Raw genomic sequence first — 22,237 nt, forward strand, 5'->3', positions numbered from 1 at the left:
CATGTCCAACCTGAGCATTCTCATCTATTCAGTTCTAGCCCTTCCTTTGGTAGGTCACTTGATTTCTGCATGGTTGGCTTGCTGTGTTAGGGAGAAGTAGGCTGAAATGAAGAAAATCCTACCTCCTAAACATGCCTGGAGTGCATGCTAGGACTCATTTCCACAGCAGGCATTAGGAGGTTAGCTGCTTGCTCTGGTTTGGCTTTCTTCCTCTCTCCTAAGCTGGTATGTGCTCCTCAGCACAGGAGCTTTTGACTACAGCCACACTTTGTGGATATTTTGGATACAAAACCAATCACACTTTGCTTGAATGAAAGTAAAGCACTGAACAAGTTTTTTTTTGCTTTTAGTGTTTCTAGCAGGGCAGTAAGAGGCAGCATCCTTCTGTTTGGAGAAATACAATTCATCTCTTTTGGAATAACACATAGAGTATGTTTGGTAAGGAAAGGCTTTGAGATTCAACAGGGAAAAAATGTTTCATTATATTTTATATATAAATAAATCCCACTGAATACAGAAGGTAATCTTAAGAAAGCATGTTCTTGCCAAAGACAAGCTCAAAGTTACTTGATGTTTCCACATTGTGTTTACAGCTAGAACCATTGTTCTGATTTGCATTCAGAATGATGCATGTGACAGGCCATTATCTGGATTATTCAGTGTGTATAATTAGACATTTAGTTTCTTTTCCTTTCAGAGTATCTGTGCAGATTTTAAAAAATTGAAGTAAAAATTATCTGAGCGCTTTGATACAGCATTTGCATAATTAATTTGAGAGGTTGGTCAGAAGGATTTATTTTGAAGCTTTTGTGCCCAAAATAGATTCCATTGATTTATAGACAGAGATGAGTATTGATGTGTGTTCTGCAGTGGAATAGCACAGTGGAAATAATACCCCAGCCTGTGGTAATGTATTTGGGATTTCAGGGCTGGGTGTCACCTCTCGCCATCAGGCAAACAGTTTTAGAAGTAGATCTTAACACTGAGGTTTTGAGATGCATTGATGTTTTCCTTCTGAAAGGAAAGCTGTGCAAAAGGAATTGTCACTGCCCGAACTGGCGCAGCAAACCAAGGAGAGTTCCCTCCCGAGTTGAATTAGCCTTACTCAAACACCTGTATTGAAACTGCTTTAGAAACATTCTATTTTCAATTCACAATCTAGTTTTCACTGAATGTAGAGGGGACTTGGATTTATATTGAAATGTGAATTTAAGATAATTTAAAAAAACAAACAACAAACCCTGTGTATACTCAGAGAAAAATTGTGTTGTGAGAATGATGGATAACAAGAGTTGTTTTCCCTCTTGCAGACAGGTTCACGTGTGCAACCTCTGTTGCTGAGCAGTGAGTTATGTGGCTGGTTGATAGGAGGAATGTTTCATTTCAGAGTGCACCACAAATGTCAGAAGTTTTAAATTCTCCAAGGAATTCTGATTATTTTGGCCTGGAGGATCTCATCACCTGGAGCTCCCTGGTGTAGCTGCCCTTCTTGCCTGTCTGCATCCTGAGTGCAATCCCTGCGCATAGAGTGCAGCACCAGCTGGGGAGAGCATCCAGAGCAGCCCCGTGCCGTCAGGTTGGAGGGATGCTCATCATAGCAGGGAAACCTGCTTGGCATTCATGGCGTGGAAACCTCTCTAGAAAATCAGCACCTTTTATCTGACCCACTTTGAGTTCTCGGACAGAAAAGTTTTCTGCCTCACTAGTTGAAGATTTGTTTTTCCTCTGAAAGAGGAACCACGAGATGTGGGCAGTCACATTTTCTAAAAGTCACAATAGCGCCTGTGCACGCCTGGAGGAGCAGACTATATTCAGTGCCAGCTGTATTATTTTTAGTGTCTCTTTCTGCACTGCAGTTGAGAGGACTAGGCTGGCAGTGGCTGTGAGCTTACACCCCTGTGCTCTCCCTCAGAGATGAGTGCCTCACCAGTGAGGCTGCCAGTTAAATTGCAGGTTCAGGATGCCAAAGGTCCAATCCCTTTATCATTTTGGAGTTTTGCTTCGTGTGCCTTCTGCAGCCGATGCTGTGTTTGCTACAGAAGCAGCACAAACACAGAAATTTTGTCCCTTGGATTCTGCCCTGTTTCCTTAGAAACTAATTTCATACCATAGCTGCAGACTGAGCATCAAGTCACTTTTTGTTCTCTCTGTTAGAAACATGTAAAATCGAATTGAGGCAGACTACGTGCAAGTATATTATTCCTCACTACTTGGCAGATTCTTCTCTTCTTTGCAGCAAATATTCTCTTACTGATATTTTTTCAACTTGGATGCTCTAGAGAACAGGGCCCATTAGGCTGTGATTGCTCTTCCTTTGATTAAAGCTATGAGGAGTTGTCACTGCTGGAAGTAAAACTTATTTTTAGTAGTTTCCATAAAATGTTCAGCTTGTGTCTCAAGAAAAGAAATTTCAGGGTTGCCCGAATGTTTATTGTCCATGTCTTCAAAAAGAAAAAAATATTGCCAATTTGGGGGGAAATTTGAACAGCTTGAAATGGAGGGGGAGAAGTCCTTTTTAGTAAAGGTATTGCTCAAATGATAACAGATCTCCTGGGGTTTTGTTTCTGATAAGTAATTTGGCAGTGCTTCCCTAAAGCAGAGATTTGTTGCATCTTCACAACAATTCAGCTGCTTTTAATGACAAACCATGTTTATTTGCTCTGCTGGTCTTTTGAGTTTTGGAGATGAGGAGGAAAAAACTGGGAAGGGCCAATGTTGAATCATTCTAGAAACTGGCATCTTTAAAAGAAAGCAAGCAGAATGTGCTGGTGTTTGGGTGAGTTATTTCAGTAGCTATTTTTTCACATGGGCATATTCATTACATTTTTAATTCATTGTTACCTCTCTGCTGTGTATTTCCTGCTCTAATGAACTTACTGTGGCTGTGGTATGCAGCCTACCATACATCTGTAATTAAACTTCTACTCCTTGGTATTCCAGAAGAGCTGCTGAAGTGACAAGAAGATACTTGACATGATCATTAAAAGTCATTATGCCACTGAAGGGTCACTTTGTTGAATTAAATTCAGAGGTTCAGCTTGAAAATAATCAACAGTAGGTAGTTCTCTTTAAGCAAACACCCCTCTAGAAAGGTATTTTTCTTCCTAGTAAGTATTTTCTAATTTATGTTACATTGGCATTTTTCCCTTATAAAGGTATTAAATTTGTTCATTAAACTGAATTAATATTTGAAATTAGTCAGATGTTTGGGTCAGGCATCAAAAAGCATTGGGGCTCATCAATTCCTAGTTAAAAAGCTGAATGTCAGGCATCACTCATTGCTTTCATTAATTTTCTGTGTAACTAAGACACCAATCTGGCTTTCATTTAAACTTGATGCAGATTTCTGGTGCATGTCAACTGGAGCAGAGTAAATCTGCAAAATAGCTTTTAATGATAAGCTGTAGTTAGAGACTACCTTTGATCAAAAGAGATGGTGTGCCCTGAAAAATAGGGTTATAAAATACTAAAAGGCAGACTTATACTGCAGCTCAGATAAAATAAAAAATAGGTGGGGTTTAAGGACATGTGGTTGAAAGTAAAACCAGTTTGAAGTAGTTTATTGTCTTCTGCAGTTTGTGCTTTTTCTTCAGGTTTCCTCAGCACACTGGATCAGCAGTGTTGGGAGAGGGGTCACAGCACAGATATTTTGATGAAAATGCAATTTTAAAAAATTGCGTGCTCCTCTGTCCTGGAGGAGCCAAGATGCAGCAGTCACTGCCAGAGGGAGGAATACCATTAAAATGGATACAAGTTCAAAAGTAAATGTTTGTCTATGTTCCTCCTAAAATTTGTCTCTGATCTTAGTTTGGCAATAGTTCATTTTATTTGCAAAGCTGTCACTTTTACTGTCTAAATAAACACTTTGGTACAATTGCTTCTATCCTAATCCATCATTCATGAACTTTCATGCTGTTTGTAAGAGCTTTTGTGAAGAGAGGGTGAAAACTGAGGGGAAAAATAGTAATTTCTATTTTTAATTTTTTTTTTTTAAAGGCAGCACTAGGAAATTGTAAGCGAAGAAGTTGTATGACGTCAGTAGAGCTCATGAGGGAGATTGAGTGAGGTCCTTAGAGAGAACAGTAATTTTTTTTAAAAAACAAGAACTTAAAAGATAACTATGGAGACAAGACAGAAAGATAGTAAGGAGATTTTCTTCGTTCATGAGCAAGTTTGACTTTCTTCTTAGTAATGTAAATACAGTCCAGATGGCTGGAAAGTACAAGATGCTCCCAGGGGTTAGGGTGGAGGTTGGCTGAATTAAGCTTTGCAGAAGTCAAAAGTGAATAAGTGAGATACAGAGTTTAAAAAAATAAAACTGTAGTTGGTTTTGATCCTTTTCTCAGGTTTGGGGGCTGAATTGACTGTTTCATGAGCATGATGAAATAAAAGAATATAAAAGGCAAGGTTTCTGTTCATAATGTCGTTATAAAGTAGAACGAATACTGATGAAAACCTATTTTTCTTTCACCAGTAGAGTTGGTCAGTTTGTAAACAAATCAGAACCTCAACTTCCAAATACAGCTTGTTCTAATAAATAAGGGGTTTGGTATTTCAGAGAGGAGGAAAAGTGTTTCAGTATCTTTATGTACATTATTAGCTTTGCAGCAATAATTTGGTGTAATGGATCCAGCTATGGCTTTATCCATAAGTTAATGCTGGAAGAAAATAACATCATACATTTGAAGTTTATGTTGTGAAGCATCTTCTGATCCTCTGTTGTCAGGCTAGGATTGCTTGTGGTGGTTTTGTCCTGCCTTGATGCAACTGGGCTAATTGCCCCACTAATCATCATTGGGAGTGGGGAAAATCCTCTCCAGCCTGCTCAAACTTCAGCTGCAGGTCTTCACTTTTATTTCCACCATTCTCTTCCTGTTTACAGGCACAGTATGAGAGGAGTTTTGTCAGTGTCAGAAAGAGCTGCATAGTGCCAGTAACCTTGCTAGGAACGCTCAGAAGTAATGTTGCTGCAGTAGAGTGAGAGTAACGCTTCAGCTGCAGAGCTGAAAGACAAAACTGTACGTGAGTGCAGTTTTAAGAGGTCCTGTGGATTTGATGGCTTGCAATATAAAACCAAAATAGCATTAGGGGAAAAGGTGAGAATAGAAAGGAATCAGTGTCCGCTCTGGTGCAGAAGCATTTATTTACTAAGAATACCTTCTTAGTAAAAACATCCTTAGTGGACATTTTTAGGACTGACACGACAAAGCTTGCAGAAAGAATTGCTGAGAATTTAAAGCTTTGCAGTTACTCTTCATAGCTTTAATTTGTAATATTTTTCTAAAATCAGTCTCTGCTTCCTTATCAGCACCAAAGCTTCTAGTGGTTGTAGTGCTAATTCAACTTGAGTATGAATGTTACAGAAATTTTGCCAAGTAGTTTCTTGCCATTCTGAACATGGATCTTGGTGCAGGGACTGTAGGAAAAATTAAAAATGAACTGTGCATTTTAATGAAAACCAGCAAATAATTTCTTCAATCACTTGGTATTACTGTGTTCTAATTATGGTGATCGTGATGTGCTGTAAGTGCTGCCTTGCTTTACAGTCTGCAAAGTCTGGGTAGTTCTCTTGCAACACCAGGGAGATTAAATTGAAAAGGTTTTGGTGCGTATTTTATTCTTAGGATATTGACAGCAATAAAAATAAAAGATAGTTTTTGAGTTCTATTCTAAATCTCAGCACACTTTCATGTATCTGCTGAAGTGGGGTTTTGTTATCTAGTCAAGATAAAAACTGGAAAAATAAGTTTTGCTCTACTATTATAATTAAACCAAGCTGTTTCTTTGTATAATTTATGTTTGGAATCATCTAAACAGGAGGGAAGGTTTCACATGTTTGTAACTTCAGAAAATTTGAATTCTCCAAGACCAGCAGTGTGCTGTGATGAAAGGTCAGCTTTTGAGAGTTCAGTGGGCATCCCTTTGAAAGAAAACATCAAGAGATGCAATAATTTAAATAAAGCCTAGCTTGAAAATTTTAGCTACTGGTTTAGCAACTCCTGGTAAATGGTTTTGGATGTGAAAATATTATGGGATGTAGTGGCTATTTTATCATTGATGATCTATGAAAGTGCAGTATTGACATGTTTCATTTTTGATGTGACCTCTTCCTCTGCGGAGCCATTGGAACCAGTTTGTTGCCAAAGCCTTGTGGCCCTGGTTGGGACACTAAACCCATATTCATTCTTCTTTTAGAAGAGCATGGAGGATTTTCCCGTGTTCCCTCTTGAAAGGGGAATTCCAAAATTTGAAATCCTCTAAGAGTGGTTTCCTTGACTACAAGAATAATAATCTCTCTGCCATGGATTGTAAACACTTCCACACTAGCAAAGTCTTTTTATGTCTCTATCTGAAGTTAAGACATTTGTCTGTCTTTTCTACCATCCAAAATTCTTGACTTGTTTGGCAAACTAACTCCATAAAGCTTTGTCTTTCATTGTCTTTGTTTGTTTTGGTTTTTCCTTTTGAAAACAATTTGGTGTCTTTGTAACACATTCCAATTTTGTTCTCCTTTTATGACTTGTTCCTCTTGCTTTCCTTCAACTTGAATTGAGAGAATTAAGTGCAGTTGGAGCTCTGATTGAAATCTTGCCTTAATTGAGTTGCAAATTTGCAATGACATATATTGGTCAGGGTGCTGATGTAGCACCTTTCCCATTCCTAGTGCCTTCCTGATACCTGACAATACTGTTTTTTCAGTTGCCTATGTTCATTTATCCTGTATTTCTCTCTTCACAGCATGAAGTTCAGCACAGAGTGTAAATTGCTTTCTCCGTGATAGTGACTTGTTAATTATCTGTCAGGAAAATTAGGTCTCTTTGTGAAGTCCTGTCTTGACTTTCCCTTGAGGTACTTGCTCCCTCTGATACTTGCTTTCCTTGTGCAGTTTCTGGTAGAATGTCAGTTCTGAACACCATTTCTGTACAGACACACAAACATTTCCAGTTTCCTTTGGAAGGATTCATGGTGTCAGTTGACATTGCTCAAATAATCCTAAATGAAGCAGGTGGTGAGGAAATCTATGCATTAGATTTACATGAGATGTCTTCTAAGGTACAAAGAGTAGCATTGCTTTTCCTTCCACTAATTCAGTTGAGCATTGTCCAGCACATGTTTCTGTGCCTCGCCTCCCTTACTGTCAGGGAATGCTATGGGAATGTGTATTGTTACTGATATGCTGAGTTATGGTTGGGGATAGGGGTCTGTTTTGGGTTGACAGGGATGCTAACAGTATTTAAGGGAAATTCAACAAGTAAGTAGAAGATCGCAGTTTTGTTAATCAAAGGTGCTAAATAATTAGGCAAAAATTCTCCCCAGGAGATATGTTTTTGTTAAGTTTCTCAGGTGCTGATTTATAGTGAAGATGTCTTGTGGCCCTGGTATGACAGTTCTGTATTCTATTCTATCATCTGTTTTGTATGCTGAGTGCTGAGAATGGAAAAGATGGAAACATGGTTGGATTGTCAGTTGTTTCCAATGAAGAATCTCTGTTTGGTGGAACTGTTTGCATTCCTGTGGTGAGCAGTATAAGGAAATACCATGTTATGAAAAATTCCCAATTGTTTCCTTAAGGGCTCTTAGAGTTGCACAATCTTTTGATGGTTTTGTTTGTTAGAAAAAAAAAGAAAGAACTTAGTTGCCAGCTCTTCAGTTTGGAACTCAAAATTCTCTTAAATATTTACTAGAGCTTTGCTTTTATACTCAAGGTTTGGATTCAAACCAGAAGTGTATTTTCCTAATGCACACTGATCAGCCATTATAATATGAGTAGCTGAGGAAGATTATAATTTCATTCCAGGGCATGTTTCTTTGGGATATCCCAACAGTTCCTGGACTATCCATCATTGTGATTACTCATAGTTTCTGGATGCAGCTCTAAAATATTATTTCTCTAAGAGAGGCAGAGGTAGCTCTCAAGTAACCAAGTGGCTTTTGCACTTTAATTCTCAAGATAAATGGTATTTCTGACACAAAAATTCTTTTGTCCTACAGGCTGAAGCCCACATTTAGCATCTAATTTGTACTTGCATTTTCAATATCCTGTTAGGATTTGTGTAGTATGTCTGATTTCTGACATATGCAGTTATTCAGATGTATTGAAAATTTTTTCAAAGCTGTTCATGTTCAATATCTGCCTCACCGCTGTCATCTCTTGAGTTAAAATCCATCTTTCTTCTTAATTTATTCATCCAAGAATGTATATTGTTGTGGTTTTCCTGATCTGAGAGCTGACTCTGAGTTTGTTCTTTAATGTGTGACTGTTACTCCTTCCCAGATTTTCTTTTTCCCATTCTTGATATGATCTGCATCCTTTGTTACTGATTATATAATTTTATTTTGGGCATGAAGGCATTTAACTGATGAACAAGAGCTGCGAATGTGACCTAAACAATGCAAAGTTCAGTGAAGACATTTCCTGACCAGTGCCGGTGTCAAAGTTTCTTGCTCATACTCCAGGACTGGGTAGAATGGGATGAAAGACCCTGATGGACTAAGCAGAGGGAATTAAGTCATGGCACTAAATGGCAGAGTAGTTTGGTAATTGTCACATATTTTTGTTGTTGTTTTAATAATGAGAATTTTGAAGTGGGGAGGGATAAATAGCTTGTGAAAGTGCATTGAGTGGTAATAGGGTGAAGGGATGTGAAGTAGATAAGATTGTAGCAAAGAGCTTGTGACAAAGAACAGGAAAAAAATTTGCTCTATAGCATTTTATGTTTGCAGTGTCACAGTTTCTGGCTTTCTCCCACAGTACCTCCTTCTACTGAGAGCTGAAGGATTTCCAGTCTGTGCAGTGCCCAGAGGTGGGGACAGAGCTGAGCAAGCTGCCCATTGCTGTCCTGAGGCTACGCTGGCCCTCCTGGGAGGGAGCAGGGCTGTGCCATGCCAGGGAGACTGAAGTGAGCACCTCAGATATGGGCACCTCTGAGTTCTGCAAACCAGTGCTACTAGATCTGAAGCTGGAAAATTGGAGAGACAGAAATTTTCCTGTCTGAGAGTGGTCTGTCAATGCCCTCTGGAAACAGTAGCTGCTAGCCTGGAAGAGAGTCTCTTCTTGCCTGTGATGGCTACGCTTAAAATAACATATCAGGAGCTTGCGTAAAAATAGTATTCCCTTATCTCTAACAGTGTGAAGTAGATGAAAAATAAACTGTACTCATGCCAAGAATAAACAGTCACGTTAGAGTGTTTAAATTCCTGATGCTGTGGAGTACTCACACTCTAGCACGGCATTTTGGTGCCAATGGATTTCTTCTTCTTTCCCAGTCACTGCCATTGCTTTGTGTGCTCTGCCAGGGAGCATTTGGCAGGGCAGCAAAATGAGCAAATATGCCCAAGCCACACAAATAGCACCTAGGCTGAGAACTCTGTTCCCTAAATCTCTCCTAAATCTGTATTTCTGTCAGCTCTAAAAGTAGATTAAATAGTCTTGTGGCTGTTTACCTGTGTTACACCTGTAATACTCTGTATAAGTACATTGTTCATTCCTGAGCAAGGTATTGACTTTATATAAGTCAATTCAGGGAAAATAGACAATTTGAACAATAGCAAGATACAATAACATCTTATTTTTGCTTCTCTTTGAATTTTGTTTTTTGCTTTAGAGTATCTTGTAACTATAGTGTCTTCCAGTAATTCTGTGTAATTCTACTTGCATTATTTTTGTGCACATTGGTGTTTTTGAAAGTCATTTCTTTACTCCTGAAACTCATAGAGCACACTGAATAATCCAGCTTTTAGTGCTGATGGGAAATGGGATAACCAGGCTGCTGAAGTGTTGAAACTGGTGAAGTATTTGTAGTGTGATATGCTGAGAAAACCTAAGCAGTAATGCTTGAGGAGAGAATGGTTGAAAGAGCCTGTTGCAACCTGATGAATTCAAATGGGATAGCAAGTTGGTGAGAGGTACCACCTTGCCTCATGGTAAGCTGAGCCCAGTGTTTTCACAATGCATAAAATGTCTAATTTGCAATGTATAGACCTTAGAAAATGTAGCATATGTTTTGTGTGCATGTATGAAAGGAAGGAGTCTGGCCCCTGTCCCCAGGAAATAACTGTTTTTTCTTGGTGGAGTGGCTGAGGGAAAAAGGAAAATGTTGGAAATAATTTGTCAGGTTTGACTGAAGATAATTTGTGGTCAAAGCCTGTGAAGACAGAAGATGATAGAAGTAAAAATTGCTATTTTATTTACTCATTTTATATTCATGTTAAAAGATGAATGCAGGAGGAAAACCCATTCCTGCTCAGTGGTGGGAAAGGGTCAGAGCAGGGCAGTTGTTTCCGTCGGAGCTCTGGGCACTGGCGGCTGTCAGTGTTCAAAGGGAGGTGTTGTGTTCCTGTGCTCTGCTCCTGCCCCAGCTCAGCCACTGCTCTGGAGTTCAGCTTCCTCAGGGCTACCAGAGGAGTTGTGGATTGTGGCTGTTATGCTCTACTTTAAAAATGCAGCAGTAGTCTGGATTTTCTGAATTGTAACCCGGTCAGTGTTGAGATTTCCAACTAGACACTCTCAAATGAGACTTCCCTTTGAGATTTTGTTATATGAAAAATGCATTATAGGATGACAAAATAAAATGTAATTCAATGAAAAATTCTGAAAAGGGGTTCAAGAAGCTAAATGCACTGTATACAGTATATTCCAGTTGAGAAGCCTACCAGGAGTCAATCATGTCTTTTTTCTGTTTCCCAGGTCAACTGTATTACTGGAGAGGAGGACAGCTGTGGAAAAAAACTCAAGGTACCTAAAACATTTTACTGCCTGAACATTTTACTGCTTTATTCTAGTGTAATAATATTAAGGGGGAAGAGGGAACTGAATCAGTGAACTGCCACTTTTAAAGTGGTTTTATTAAAAACCACAGACAAAAAACCCCATCACAATAATCTCATGAATGTCATGCAAAATACTTTTGTGGGATGAAGTTTTACCTTAGCTTCGGTATGTGTACAAGAGTCTGTAAATACATAATAATATGTATGCTGCATAATACTTGCTCTAAATATATAATAGAACTGCACAGGCATAAGGGTATTGAGGTATCCTGCAAGTTCCAGCATCCAGTGGGGTAGATATTCCCTTTTTGTACAGTGGGGTACAGGCACCAGCTGATGATAAATATCATCAGAGACTAGTTAGTGTGGTGATTGAAGCTTGGACTTTCTTCAGGGCAGTTAGCAGACTTAGCTAACAGCAGTTAACTGCTCCATGTGCAGCTCCTAAAGATGCAAAGGGAGTGGTATGAAGATGGCAGAATCTGAGAGCAGCCTGGATTCTACAAGCTGGAACTGGGGATGCTTTTATACATTTTTCAGACACTTCTGTTAATGTCTTACAATTGTATCTGTGGTATAGATAACATGTATTGTGTTGTGGTCTTTATAATAATAGGCAGCAAACACTCTTACAGTGGAATATTTTAGGGATTTGAGTGCCTAATCTCTTATCTGAAGTATTTTTTGTCTAGCACTCTTTTATCTAGCTTCTCAGGTCTTTATTAAAATAAGACAGTGTTATAACTTGCGTTTTCATGTGTGTTATGTAACTAAAAAGACTATATTAAAATAATCCTGTTGCTAGCACTTGGATAGGGTTCTTTTGAAAGATTTTTCTGAGTTGAAGAAAGTTTTTCTCCTTTCTTTGCTGTGGAGTATTATCTGTGAGATGCTACATGTACCTTGCAAATGGAACACTATGAGGCAGAAGCAAGGAAGAAGTCAAAATATTATCACTTCATCAAAATGGAAAGACAATGGCTTTTAGTAATAAAAGCTGATTTTATACTTCTGTGCACTTCAAATTGAGAGGAGCTGAGCTGCCTTCTTCCACTAAGAGTGCATCAACTTGTTACTTGTGAGTAGTGATGTAGTGAACTCTGGTTCTTTCTGTCCTGTGGATGCTAAGTTTGTGTTGTTTGTAGCTGTGTAGGTTGCTTGTGCCACACATACAAAAGCAGTTTGCTACAGATGAGAGTAGAGTTTATATGGAATTAATTTCTCAAATTTCTGCTATAAATATAGCTTTTAGAGATGAGTTACATTAGGTCTTTGTGATTGATGGAAAAAATAATGGACATTTTCTTTTTGTTTGAAGAATGTGAGAATTTAAAAGAAAGGGCAGCGCAATTTATGGTCCTGGTAAAAACAAAATGTAATTCAGTTCTTGACCTGCTGTTGGTAGTTATGCTTACATTGCTCGTGATACAAAACTACCATGTCTGTTATTTAGACAGAATTGAAAATACAGGAGAGCAAAACCTGTCTGCTGTCCAAGAGCAAAACCATCAGTGTTGTTGTCACTGATGTGTTCATCAATAATGCCTTTCATTTCAAGAAACTGGGTGATTTCTGGTCCTTTCACTTTTGCTTTAAGATGATTCAAATTATTGGTTCCACCTTGAAACTGAGGTCTTCTGTGATGCTTGGGGTATTTAAAATACAAGATGTTTTCCTGGGATCTTGGGAGACTGTTAGACATGGAGCCCCCAGGGTGGCTGCATTCCCTGCAACGTTGGACTGGCTTCTCCTGCAGGCTCCTGGTAAGATGAGAAGCTGGCAAAAAGCATAAGAAGGCATTAATGTGTAGCTGGAAAATAGATACAAGGGACTCTTAGACATTTTATCTGGCGTCTCCAGTGCTGAAGGAGAGGTTTCTATCTCTTTGCTCATTTAGACAAGGGATTTTACTCTTGACATTTTTTTGCCCCTCACTGTGCAGAACCTGTCAAATCCTTTTCCTGACACTTTCTCCCCCATCAGTCCCTCAAAAAGACTTCAAAAGAGATTTTTTCCCAATTGCAAAAGGAACCAGGCATGGCCTTTCTAACTCACCCTGCATTTGAAGCATTGATAAGTAACATGTGGCTGGCTCCAAACTGCTGACTTTCCCAGCCATTTAAAAAAACACAGAGTATGGTTTTAAAAGAAACTACAGGATTGTTCTCCCTTCTTTGCAATTGCCTTTGTGTAATGTGTCCCAAGAGGTTTGATTCTTTTCTGTCTCAAGCAGTGAGAATTCACTACTGTCTTTCTGATTAACACATATTGAAAAGAAATGTCAAATTTTTAAAACTTTTCCATATGGGAAGGGTTTTTTATTCATAATCCGTGTCACGCTCTTTAAGTTGTAACTTTCTCTTTCTTTAATGCCTTTGGATCATCACTATTTGGAGGTGCCCTAGCAGAAAGAAAAGTATTATTGTTAGAACTTGATACTGAGTAAGAGGAGCCTGGAATCAAAATCTACTGTCTTGCATAATTGTTTAAACCTGCTATGGAGTTTGGCAAAGGTGGAGACTGACAGTTCTTTTCCATGAAATGTGGTTGGGGCTTCATGTTTAAAGACAGGGTATGCCTGAGGACAGCCCTGATCCTTTTAATAAGAGTTAAGCTTGCTGGAAAGTCGAGGCTGAAGGTGAAGGATGTAACCTGGGGAGTTTTGAGCTTATTCAATCACTCCAATCTGATGCATCTCATTATAATGATGGGAGAACATGGTAAAACAATGGCCTTTTTATTTCCTGCTCTAAGGAACAATCTAAAAGTAAACTGTACAAAAATACAGTAAGATGCAAGACTAATCTGTCTTCCAATCTATCACCTGAATTGATTTTTCTTTTAAAAATAGCAATAAAACCCCAAGCCCTCCCTGAAATACAGATAGTGTAGCTGTATTACCCATAACCATTTAACTTGGTCAAATAAAATTCAACCTTGTCTCTTAGCTGTTGTAAAGCTGCACACTCTCCATGGTTTGTGTGAGGAGAGCTCAGATCTTGAACTATTAAAACATTCAAAGGGTTTGTTTGGACTGTTTTTGAAAACATCTCACAGAACTCTTAAGATTCAGCAAGTTGGTAAAGTTGATATTTCTTTTTTAATATCAACTTGTCTCTTTTTTAATATTTCTTGTCTCTGTTTGATATGAAGCCTATTTCTAAGCTGGAGGTGGCATTACTCATTTAGACTTTTCAAATCCCCTTAGACATAGGACTGAGGAAGAGGCCAAAGTAGGGCAGAGCAGGACAGTTGCCAAAGTATTTTTGCATGCTACCAGTGTAGAGTTGACTAAACCTTTTGTCTGTGCCCTACTGAAGTGTCAGCCTTTAGTGTCCCATTCCTGCCACCTGCACACACCCTGTTTTCCAGCTCTGCTGAAGGTCATGTTCCTAACTAGGCTGCTGTAGTGCTGATGGTTTTGAGCCCCTGGGCTTTCTAATCCTTGAGAGAGGCTAGAAGTGTTTGTGGGGTTATTTTAAGCATGCTATTGAGTGCTTTCCTCCCACCCCGACCAGTGCATCTTCCAACATTCCCTCTCCATTCTCCAAACAGCCCTCACCCTTCCAGCCCATCTGTGAGGAATTGGGATGAATATTGGCTCAAAATCGCTTTAGGCATGATGCTTCCTAGAGTCAAGCAAGGGAAAGTGTTTAATAAGTGTTTATTCCTGAATGTATTCATGCAAACATGGAAAGATTGTGTTTCCCATCTTCTGTCAGCTACCAGCCCTGATGGAACCATATTTAATCATCCTAGAAGCCTGGGGTCCTCTGGTTAAATGTAAATGCATTGTCCCCTCTGAGCCCCATTGTCAGTGAACTTCCTGATTTTGGTCAGTTTTTTAATTGGTGCTGTTTAAGTTCCCCAGATGTGGCTCCTCAAATGTCAGTGACTGTAGATAATCCTGTCTGCATGAATGATGAAACAGAATATGTGACACAAGTATATTTCAGCCTTAAATGCCTCTTTCCAGTAAAAAGAAGTTGTCTTGCAGTCTGATAATGAAGACAAAATTAAACACGGATTTGGGTTTATACACATTTCATACAATTATATAATCTGATTCTTTTTTCTCTAGAGAATCAATTTAAAGCTTTTTTTTTATTCCTGTTATGAGACATTTCAATGCATAGAAGTCAGAGTCTTTGCTTCTATCTCATTAAATATTTGTAGTTGCACACAGTAATATTTGTTCATGCTGTATCTGCAATCTGTGTTTTTCTTGTTCAGACTGAAAGGTAACCACATTAATTGTGAAGAGGATTTGCATTTAAAGTCCTGCATTGGTTGGACTTTTCTTTCCCGTTGAGATGAAGAAATTCTGTGGAACTCAGTTCCTGTTTACTTGGCTGTCTCAGCCTTGTCCTGTATGGATGTGACAATGGTGTTTTTTCTCCTCCACTTCTCCAGCTTTCCCTGCTGGTGGTAGTGCTCATGCTGAACTGAGCTGTTCACCGTGACCAGTTCACCAAAGCACTGGAGCTCTGCCCAGATACTCATAACAAATGGAATAAAATGTGGGATATATATTGTGCAAGTTAAAGTAATCAAAGAGAATTAAAAAATTTATATAAAAGATAAAAGGAGATCCTGTTCAATATTTCTATAGTTGTTGCCTTTCTCCTGAAAAAACACTGCTTTGTGTGTAGCTCCTGTTGCTTTTAGTACATATGGAAAGAGCTGTGGGGTTTTGGTTGTGTCTTTAATCATTATTTTGAAAACACAATAATTTTCAGCATAGATTGTTGTTACAAAATAGAACCTGGTTCTCTGTAACCTCAGCACCAGGTGATGATTGTCTTGTCTCAAAAGAGCCAAATCTAAAGTTTCTCTGGCATAAACAGTACTGCTTCTCTCGCTGTGATGGAAAGCTGGAATAGCTTAGAAGTTGAGGATGAGGAAGATTAGTAAATAAAACAGGAAAACACCACCCTAGGATACTTCCAGAATTGCTGCTACTTGGATGATCCATAGCAGTAAGGAAGGCTTATCCAAATTCCTGCAACCTTTTAAATGCAAATTGGGTGCTTGAAGCAAAGATCCCACTTCCTTCTCGGGCATGCTGCTAATCCTGAGTTTGTACAGAATTTCTGTAGCTGTAACTTCTGCTGAGGATTTGGGAAAAAGTCATTCAGGCTTTCCAAGACAGCACAACTTTCGAAGGCTTTATTTCACTTATGTTGAAATACTGAATTGTTGGTGCTGTTTTTTTTTTTCCTTTTGTTTTTTGCTTTTTATTCCCCTTGAGTTCCTGGAACATGTTGAAGAGTGTTGGATCGCTCTTTGCCATTTTCCCTTTCCGAGGTCCCTTTGATGGAAACAGTTTGCTGGCAGCAGATAAGTTTCTGTATCTCATTCCCAGTCAAATTCCTCAGTCCATGTGATAAAGAGTTTCATGGGAGGCAGGAGGAGGAAGAGGACAGCATTCATGAGAAGTCTCTGATTGCAGCAGGGAGCAGAGGAGCTTGATGGGCACCTCCAGAGGGAATTGTAGGGAGTTGCTGGGCATGGGAGGGAAGCACTGGAGCTCTGGCATTCACCACACAAAAACATTTTCCAGCTGACACAAGAAGGCTGTTAAAAGTTAGTAATACAGATTGTTTTATCACATCCTGTTAATTATAAATTAATGAAGAACAGCTCTGCAAATAGGAGCTGATGTAATTCTTCAGTTGCTTGTGACATGGTGATCAGATTTTTCAGCTCTTTCTGTATGATGATGGAACTAAAGCTGGAAATGCTATTCAAAGTTGCAGACTGATGTATTTTAAGTGATCAGGCTTATAACTGCAAGAGAACAGATCTGCCTTAAAATTAAATATTTTGTCTGAAAGATAAACTCATTCTTTTGCTAGCATTATAGCTATTAATGAAATGGCTTTAATTGTTTCTCTCTACATCTACCACATTGTACTTAATTTTTTTTTTTAGCATAGGAATAAATCTGTCCCTGATGACTTAAAACTACTGAATCTTTGTAAAGCATAAAAACCCAAATGTGGATAGGTGTGTATTAGCTGACCATTGTGTGTTTACTGTAGAGATTGTTGGATTTTATCAGGTTTGGCTTTATTAATCAGCTACATAGAGTGAATGAGGAATATGTGTTTTAAAACTGGATTGTTTTTCTAAAGTAGTTATAAACCTTGAAACTCTCCCACTCAGTACCAATTTAACTTCAGCAACAGTCTGTAGGTTTGTGATCTCCCCCCCTTCACTTATTGAGCTGTATTCAGAGATTATAACATCCTTAGCAAATGTTGATATATAGAAAGTCAGTTTTTTGTTTCCCCTCTGCTGAAGCTGGATTTGTATTACTTCTTGACAGCTCAGTTGTAGTATCATGAACGTTTTCTCTGTCTGCTGATGACCAATGACTCTTCATGGAGAAGAGTCTATTAAATGTGGAAGTTTAAGGCTTGGTTTTGTTGTGTGTCAGGTTAAAACTAACTCAGTCAAGTTCTTTGCAGCTGATGCTTCCTTAATTCTGCTCCTCCTGCAGAGCTTAGGCTGCTAACTGAGACTTGCCAACACTCAAGTCTGCTGGTTATCAGCGTGGAGTGCTAGGAACTGTGATTTGTGGTGTGTCAGGCTGAGGGGAGTCTTGGTTGAAGGGGCATGGGGTAAAAACAATCACTAACAAAACATGAAAGTCTGATTTCATTATGCTCCACATTCAGGAGCAGTTTTGCAGTGGTTGACAGTTGCTGCTATTGCCCAGTGTCTACATCTTAACATAGAGATAAGGAGAGTTTCATGTCAAGAAGTTCGGTTTGAAGCTTATCTATACCAGTAATTGGAGTAACCTATAATGATCTAAAATTTAAATTTAATTTAATCACTCTTTTTGTACTAACAGTACTGCAGCTACACAAATTGGTGAGTGAATTGCTGAATGAAATGTGTTTATTCTCCATGGAAATGGACCACTTCACATAGGCTGTTACTTTAGATTGGGTTAATTCTTCTTATAAACTAAAGCAGTCAATCCCTCAAATACTACAATTAAACAACGATAAAACAAACCCATCTGCGTTCTGTTTGCAGTGTTTGAGTATGTGTTCCTTAAAAAAAAAGTTTTGAAACATTGTAACATACAATACCAAAGTGGTTATACTACATTGACTGGGGCAGCCACCCGCTACTATGAAGGTATGGAAGGAAGCAATTTTGTGTTTCCAAATCTTGTGGATACAAGTCTCAAGCTTGTTGAAGGCAATGACTTCAGAAAGCATCAGTGTTGCTCTCAGAATGTTTCTGTCTGGGATAGCAGAGCTGTTCTTCCCTGGCTCCCAGGAATATGTCTGATTCAAGTTCAGTGGCCTGAGCAGTGCAATTTCCCTGCCAACCCTCTGCCTTTGCTAGTCATAAAAATAAAAATGCTTGTTATAAGGAAGTTAAAGCCTGCAGGTAGTAGAGTGGCTTTTAAAAGAATGAATTGAAGCTGGATAAAATATATACCCATCTACTGAAGACTTCAAACTTTTTGTTGTTGCTACTTTTTATTTTTAAGAGGCAAGGAGGGGTTTATAGCAGGGTTTGGGAATCTCTTAGCAACAAGGAACCATCTTTCAAAAGTTGAAGTTTTTGCTGAAGAAAATAGAAGGGAAAAAAAAAAACTCTCTCACAAATTAAATTTTAAAGTATAATAAGTCTGGCCAAAAGATATTCTGAGAAACAATTTGCTAAAGATACCAGAGCCAGCAATAAATCCTTTAAATTGAATCATTTCAAGTACATCAGGAATGAACATCCTGCCAGACAGACTGAAGAGCTGATAGATGACTGAAGTATAGAAGAAATACATGGCAAACATAGGGCACAGTAAAAAAGCTAAATGGTTTTTATCCAAGTTGGATTTCCTGAGAGATTTTAGGGCAGAAACTTCACTTTGTAGGTCATATTTTGAGAATTGGTCTCAAACTGAAATGTTGCTTAAAAAGATTTTTAGAACATAGAAAATAAAAGTGGCAAATTGCCAGGAGTAGATACCATTTACCCAAGAGAGCTTACGGTAACCGCCAGTGACAACATTGATCTGGCAACTGTGATCTGTTGCTTAAAATGGCTGTGAGATCTGAGCAGGAAGATAGACAAACAAAATTTGAATGTATTAAAAGCATTCCAGGAATAGCCAGGGTACCACAGACCTGCAGGTCTGTACAGGCAAGTTGGTGTGTTTCATTAGGAACAAAGACTACAAAATTGGTAACCATGTGGCAAATGCGTGGGCAAAAACTTATCTCAGAATTTGAGGGAAGTGTTCATATGCATTTCAGATAGATGGCCTTTAACCTTAGGGTGGGACATGCAGTTATTTAGGTCTCATTTTCCTCCTCTTCAGCCTGCAGAGTTGAACTTGCCATTGGTGTGAAATGCAAAAAAACCCCAATCATTTCTTCTGTAATAGTATAACTTTTGGAAAAATGTCCTTACTTAACAGCCAGGAACAGAATTCTATACCACAATGTAACTTTGTGATAAATTAGATGGACCTCAATAAGTAACTAGGAAACAGTGGACTGAAAATAACTGTGTTGCCTCAGGAACACTAAATAACACATATGTAATAAAGAACTTTGACTGCTGATGCACGTTAATTTAGATGTGAATGTTTGTTTAATTTTGGTCAGGTTCTGACCACAAAATGTAGGTGAAGCTTACTTTGTGGTATGTGTGGCATTGTCAGTAGGTAGACTCCTATAAAATCTGCCAAGTCTGAATTTTCTCCTGTCTTTGTATTTGATTGGCACACATCACACTGATTTTTTGTGAGTCTTTCTTACATTACTGATAACACACATTTCTTGGTAAGAAGATGCAAAATAAAGAAGATAAAGTGTTATATTGGCATCGTACCAGGCTTTAGGAAAAAAATATTGTTTGAACTAAAAGCAATTTCAGGCTTTTTCACTGCTAGAGCCTCTTTATGGTACTTAATGTTGGTGAAATAGCTTTAAAGTGAAACAGATTTACTAGACCAGCCAAAAGGCCCTCTCCAGCATGTCAGCTTTATACCAGTTTTGTACCAAAGAATTACAAAATGACCAAAGGTTACCAGAAAGATAAGGTTACTTCCATGGAAATATTTTCTTCCACCAAATCTTAGGCTTTGGGAGTATATACCATAATAAAATTATGCTATTCTCTTTCAAGCATAAAACATGAAGTTTGCACCATTGCTATTTTGCATATTGTGTCATATGGAAGAAAGCATATGTTTGTAGGTGGGTACTGATAAGCTTGTATGATTTAGTAAAGTATTCAAAAATCCTGTCATCTTCACCATAACTTAGTGTTGCGTGTTTGTCATGCATCATGCCAATTCAACCCTGGCTCATCTAACTGTCATGGAAGGAGGAGAGCTTAAATCAGCTTTTACAAAATACATTTCAATACAGTACATTCAATACATTTCTCTGCAATAAACTCTTTATTGCCATGAATACAGCAAGGTGCTTGTAGTGGGCTGATGGATGAGAGGGGTTTTTGTTGTTGCCTTTACTCCACTTTCAGCATGAACCATTAAAGGATTTCTACTATAAAGGAGTGCTTTGTTTATTTACATGTCATGCTAACACTGAGATGTAGAGACTCTAGTACCACAATGATGTCAAGAAGTGTGAGTTGTGCAGTGCATTTGCTAACTTTTTGGCTCATTTTTCATTCTTGACAGCAACAGTAAAATACCAAAGACAGTCTTTGAGATGCACATTAGCTTCAAGCACTTACTGAGAATGAGAGCGAAAGCTTTGTCATTACTTTAAAAATCATTTATGGAACTTGTTAAACACTGTTTCCTATTAAGCTTCTTTGCTTTATAGTAGTCTCCATGGATGAACTTTTTTTTAATCAAATGAATTTGTATTTTGATTGCAAACCAAATAAAATATATCTGGTACCTTTCCTCTGTTCCTCCTTCCTTCACTTTTCCTCCTGTTCTATTCCCTACATGTTGAGATTTTATTCCTTTATGTTTCTTGAAGAATTGGTCATATATTTTTACTTAATGATTGTTATGTTGGCAGTTCTTGCACTTGGTATTCTGAAACCTTGTTTGTGCCTGGTGACAGTTTCTCACAGCATATCTAAGTCTACACTCACACTGTTGCCAGATCTTGGGATGTGTTTGGCACTGAGGTTCTTGTTTTATGCTGAGAATTAGTCTGTAATATGTGTTGTTGACTTAGGCAATGTAAAAAAAGACCTCTGATTGTGAGATGCATAGAAAAGTATATTACCCGTTGTGCACATGAATTGCAAGAATTTAATGAATTGTTTTTATATCTGCCACTTGGATTTTTTTCCCCGGGCTAATAAAATAGTTAAGTGATCTCTTCTTAGATGTTCATTCTGTCTTGCCTGTAGCTTGTCAGTGTTTCAGAGCAGCACGTGCCTTGCATAACTCGAGATCTCTGCAATATCTGTGCCTGCTTGTGGATTGTGTGCCTCTGTTGGAACAACTCTAAGTCTATGGCACAGCCAATGAAGTCTAGATAATTACTGACTTCATGCCAGAGAGAGCTTAGTTAGACAGTGAATTCAAGTGCTATGTAATTATCTGAAGTTAGGCAGAAAGAATTGCACTCTAGGACTTAATGATTTCACAAACACAGATGCTGAACATGAAGATGTTAAATTTCAGTGCTCAGTAGATAATATAGATGATAAATGAAAACTGTTACTTTAGGACTTAGGAATTTTTGTTTCAAACTGGGAACTTTTAGACATTGAGCAACTTTGTTCCTGATTCACAACTCGGAGAGAGAAGAACTTAAGTCCTCCCAAGTGACTCACAAATTATTTAACTATGAAGTATGAACTTCTCTTGTAAGTTCAGATGGTGCTATTTATCCTTAAATATTATGTGATGTAAGCATTTCTAGGCACAATCAAACAACTTCCACATTTTAATAGTTATTCCAGCAAATGTGATATGTGTTCATTCAGCATAAGTAAAACAATTTGCATGTATTACAGCTGGATGTGAAAATTAGGGACTTTCTAAACCCCCTTTGCATTCTTCTGGAGTGAATTTTTTTGTTGTGTATCAAATCTGAGAGGTGTGCACAACTAAACCTCACTATTACTCATCTCTAAGTCTGGTTTGGGACATAAGTGCTATGTGGGCTTGGAACCCTCTCTGCATCTGAATTTTAGCCTTAGTGACTAAAATTTATCTCCAGCTTGAATTATCATGCCTAAATTTAAATGGTAAATCCTTACGAGCCAAAGAATTGTGGTTTATTTCTGGGATAGATCTTTCATGTTTTTAAAGAGTACATAGACCTTGGATAGGTTTGCTTCACAAGAGAGAATTTTGCTCTGGAGAAGTAGCAAACAGAAGAGACTAGTCAGTGAAGAGTTTTGTTTAGTTAGCCAGTTGGCATATGTGCACTTGCAAGATTCACTTGAATGATTTCTATTTGTAGTGCTCAGCTGAGATCTACTGATGCAGTGAAAC

The 22,237-nt window shown here is 38.3% G+C and overlaps 2 protein-coding genes across 8 annotated transcripts in view; both read left to right on the forward strand.

Annotated features, from left to right (window-relative positions):
* The window catches only part of SMC3 (structural maintenance of chromosomes 3), a 1,169,611-nt gene that overhangs the window by 866,070 nt on the left and 281,304 nt on the right, over positions 1-22,237 (forward strand). The gene's annotated exons all lie outside the window — the stretch shown is intronic.
* The window catches only part of ADD3 (adducin 3), a 90,672-nt gene that overhangs the window by 20,762 nt on the left and 47,673 nt on the right, over positions 1-22,237 (forward strand). For all 3 annotated transcript variants that reach the window (XM_050976250.1, XM_030241101.2, XM_050976251.1), the window contains one exon: positions 10,688-10,735. The gene's annotated coding sequence lies outside the window, so the exon portion shown is untranslated. Of the gene's footprint in view, positions 1-10,687; positions 10,736-22,237 lie in introns of those variants that run through there.

The sequence above is a fragment of the Serinus canaria genome, chromosome 6 (genome assembly GCF_022539315.1).
Source record: "Serinus canaria isolate serCan28SL12 chromosome 6, serCan2020, whole genome shotgun sequence".
NCBI classification, from domain to species: domain Eukaryota; kingdom Metazoa; phylum Chordata; class Aves; order Passeriformes; family Fringillidae; genus Serinus; species Serinus canaria.